At 36.1% G+C, this 4545-nt stretch overlaps 1 non-coding gene across 1 annotated transcript; it reads right to left on the reverse strand.

Moving 5' to 3' along the window:
- Window positions 1-2327: 2327 nt before the first annotated feature.
- Trnai-aau (transfer RNA isoleucine (anticodon AAU)) lies at window positions 2328-2402 on the reverse strand. The gene has a single exon. It is a non-coding gene; the product is annotated as a tRNA-Ile (tRNA).
- Between the last annotated feature and the right edge of the window lie 2143 nt (window positions 2403-4545).

Below are 4545 nucleotides of genomic sequence, written 5' to 3' on the forward strand. Positions count from 1 at the left end.
CAAAAGAATGATCACTAAAGGATGTATCTGCATAATAAATATTTTGCACATTGGAATGCAATTTTGAGGAAATCAAAAAATAATCTATTCTACTCTGCTTCATTTCGCCTAGTACAACTTGTTTTCTGGAGAAACTACGAGTACTAGGATTTCGTGATCTCCATAAATCGGTAATATTCCTATCATGAATAATTTTATAAAGTTCACGCACTGCTACATCATCAATATGTAAGGCTTTGTTATGTCGATCAATACCTGCTAAAGTTGTATTAAAATCACCAGCCAGGATAGTGCTATCACTAGTACTGTTATGTAAATATGTATTTAGCTTCATGAAAAAGTTAAACCTTTCCTTCACAACATTTGGAGCATAAATATTGATTAAATCAATCACTTTATCATCAATAGCTATTTTAAGATGTAAAATCCTACCCTTTTCAATAATTTCTTGTGTCACCTGATTTCTCAATTCTCTCACTACTAAAACAGCAACACCTGCCCTCCTATTGTCTGCATTGCTATAAAATATGTCACCATTCCAAATCTCATTTTCTCTAACACTTTCAACAAACTCATCATCCCAAAAGGTTTCTTGCAATAATAAAATATGGCCTCTTTTCTCTTTAAATATTTCTAAAACAGACTTTAGTTTATTCAAATTACGCAAGCCATTTACATTTAGAGATACAATATTTAAAGCCATGATTATGATGAGTGTATTGAAAGTATTAAAAAATGTTGAGTGTTTGATCATTTCTTAATAGGTGTTCGTCGCATGTTATTCAATTTCATGTTAGGTACTGGATTAAACCTTCTCCTTCTCCTTTGTACTACTTTGAAATTTTCGATATTAGTACCGTTTTCTTGACATGTACGTGATTCGTTTGATCTTTCAACAACGTCTGCAGCCATCTTCCTGTCATCATCTGAATCTGTCCCCGATCCATCTCCAATTGTATGATTGTTGTTTACTTCCTCTATTTCTACATTGGTCATATCAACTCCACTTCTTTCTTTTTCTTCCCCACTTTATCCACTCTCATTATCTTTTTTTTCATTCTCAATTTCTTCTTTATCATCTTCGTCACTCGGTAACTCCAATATGTCTTCCCTCGTATCATCATCAACTTGCGAATGAATGCCTGCAATGGCCTCCCTGTAACACATACATGTTTGCGCCTCTTTGTGGCATTTGTCGCATATCCTGCATGTACACATAAGAGGAAAACTTCCACAACTATCACATCTTTGCCTTGTGCAGTTTTTTGCTACATGGCCTTGCTCCCCACACTTGTAGCATACAAAATCAGGGCAGTCTTTTATAACATGTCCCGGATCTAGACATCTAGAACATACCTTAACTTGATTATCATGTAATACTCTAAAGTATTATTGACCATTAACAGTCTGAAATTTCAGACTGTAAGGCAAGGATTTTACCTGCTGTGGAAATTTACATTTGACATAACGAGTCCCATCAGCCACACTAGTTCCAGGATAATATCTGCGTTGAATGGGAGAAAGAAGTTCTACTCCGTATTCACCGAGCTTCATACTTATATCATCATCATTGATGTATGCTGGTAAATGAAGAATTGACACTATAATAGTGTCTGAATATAATAGAGTACAATCAAAGTGTTCACTTCCAATATCAATTCCACACAAGGTATTATATGCTACTTCCTTGCTCGGTAGTGTGACTCATACAAATTTGCACCTTTGGGCACAACTGCATAGACCGACATATCTCCGGTTAATTCTTCTACACTTCTAACAATATCACGTGCCTTTATTTTCTTCACATCCTTTACATCAATCACCACGGTACATTCTTTCCCAAAACGACGAGAAGCTCCTGTCTGTCTATCAATGTTACTCGACATGCCATTCTTATTGTTAGCTATTCCACTGGTGTCATTAGAGTGTGAGTCAGCTCCTTGTGCTGCACGTGCAGCACGAGCAGGCTTTGTATTCATTGTCACAGAAAATAATATATTGTGTGGTGGATAAAGTTATCCACACACTCAAAATATATCTCACTTATATATGAATGCGATCACACAAATCTTATCAACGTACCTGTAACAAATTAAAACAGCAAAAATGTCTATTAAAGGAAAAAAACTGGAAAATTCACGGAGCGATCATCAAACGTGTTTTCCTTCTGATGTCATAACCGGAAGTCCCATTGAATTGTTAAACTTTTAAAAAATAATAGTACAGACTTCATCTCGTTGCTCCAGAATAGAAATGACAGAGAAGGAGAAGAAGATAAAGGTAAATAAAGAAATAGAGAGGAAAATAGTAACGAAAATAAAAACTATTGGCCACAGGGGGGAATCGAACCCACGACCTTCGCGTTATTAGCACGACGCTCTAACCAACTGAGCTATGCGGCCACTTGCTAATCAAAATCCTCCTACACAATCTAGAAATACAGATGGAGTACATACTTTCACACAATGAATGATTAGCAAAAGGAACCACACAATTAGGGTACGTAAAAGCATTGCCAACGTGTATGTTAATAGTATAAAATATATGGAAATAATGTAAAATGCATAACTCCCATATTATAACAAATATTGGTCTTTTCATAATTGCCGAATGTGCTAACGTTAACACACTGCGTGTTGTTTTAAGTAAAGTCATAAATTACTCCTCGAGCTTTTGGAGAGAACGAAGATAAGACGCATACCAAGGTGGCTCTTGGTTAGTCGTGGATGTCTCACTTCCACTTGCAGGTCTCATATATATCTTACATGGTCCACTGAATCAGGTTTTGGGTAGCAGACTAACGCAGCTTTTAGAATTGAATAATATAGTTTTAGGAGATAACTAGGTACAGATTTTGTGCCTTTACAAATGGAAATTGAAATTTGTGCTGCAGAAATGAAATGAAAGAGACGTATGAGAAAATAAAATAAGTATGGCCAAAGGGGCGATCGAAACCAGGGACTTCGCATGGTCAACGTGTGTGTTATCATTGTAAAATCTATTGAAGCAATGTAAAATGTATAATTCGGAAATTACAAAAAAAAAATATATCTTACTATCCTCTTGGACACTTCAATATACAGTTTAACAATATGATTTCAGCAAAAATTGTTGAGGTTAAACAGTTGCTATACTCTATACTGATTTCTATGAATGTGCATTCTTATTACCAATTGATTGGGAAATGAACATTGTCAGTATGGTAAGTTAAAATAATAATTTACCAAAGTTCATCAAGTTCATTTTTACTTAGAACACACTATAACGTATAACGTGATAAGAAATATAACAGCAGCAATCGCTAAGCAATCTGTAATATTTGGCGAAACGACAGGCAACCATGATGATAATTATGAAACAAATGAAGTAGACATGCCTACAGTATCCAGAAACTAGTGTGCCTCATGGTGGGAAATCTACAGATCACGAAGCTAATAGGCAAGGTTTTATCATGTTGACTACGCTTTCAGGAGTTATCTGATGCAAATTCAGCTCTAGCATATTTACTATCAAGCATCCCGCCCTAAAGCCCTGATCGATTCAAATTGACCAGTAAATAATTACCTACTACTGGAACTAACATATAAACTACTGCTACTCCTAGCAGTTTTAATAATGATAATATTAACAATAATAGTAAGAGTAAATTTATCGTCAAGAAAGAAAAAGAGACAAGCCTAACTCAGCATGATTAAAATCAGATCTCCACTGTCATACTGTAACGCATCAAGGGTAAAGACCAAATAAAAAGGAATATATGGACAGCTCACGCCTTCTTCAGCTACTAGATGTCTCCAATGTATTGTAGTGTCAAGAAATGGTGTGTTCACGACAACCGTTCTTATTTAGATTATAAAAGCACAAAACAAAACAATTATAAAAGCCAAAACATCTTATTATACAACGTCCAGGCTTGTATGTGTTTTCTCACAAAATTTAGTTGTCAAAATAATGAAATATAATATTTTAAAATATGCAGACCATATATTTGATGGTCAATGGCTTGTGAAAATCAGCATAAATATTGTTGTTGTTGTTATAGGGTTTAACGCCATTTTTCAGCACAAGATAGGCTATACATGTCGGCCAGTATTAATGGTGGAGGAAGAACCGGGAAAACCCCGGAAAGAACCACCGACCCACGAGAAGCTACCGGCAAGCTTTCTCACGTATCCACATTTGCCGAGCCCGAGACTCGAACCCACGCAGACAGAGGTGAGATGGCAGTGATCCGTGACGGACAGCGCTTTAGACCACTCGGCAGCATAAACATTCAATTTATCATAGTTCGCATAACCTCTAACTCAAATAAGCCCATTTTCCAAACTAATCTTGCACAGAAAAGTAAGTTAATAGTTTTCCAAATTTGTTCGTTTTGACGCACCGAAGTGGTAATGATGTTGTGCATCCAGTCAAATTTTGGAACCATGCGCAGGTTTGCGTTATAGAGTTCAATGCTAAATAAGTTAGATGCACAGTCTGGAACTGGATGCAAATAGTGTGTCGCCTTTGTTGGCTGAGGCACAGTTTGTCCTTTACAGCAAC

Source organism: Sinohyriopsis cumingii, unplaced genomic scaffold, assembly GCF_028554795.1.
Source record: "Sinohyriopsis cumingii isolate HCF-2022 unplaced genomic scaffold, ASM2855479v2 utg005047l, whole genome shotgun sequence".
In the NCBI taxonomy this organism is placed as follows: Eukaryota; Metazoa; Mollusca; class Bivalvia; order Unionida; family Unionidae; genus Sinohyriopsis; species Sinohyriopsis cumingii.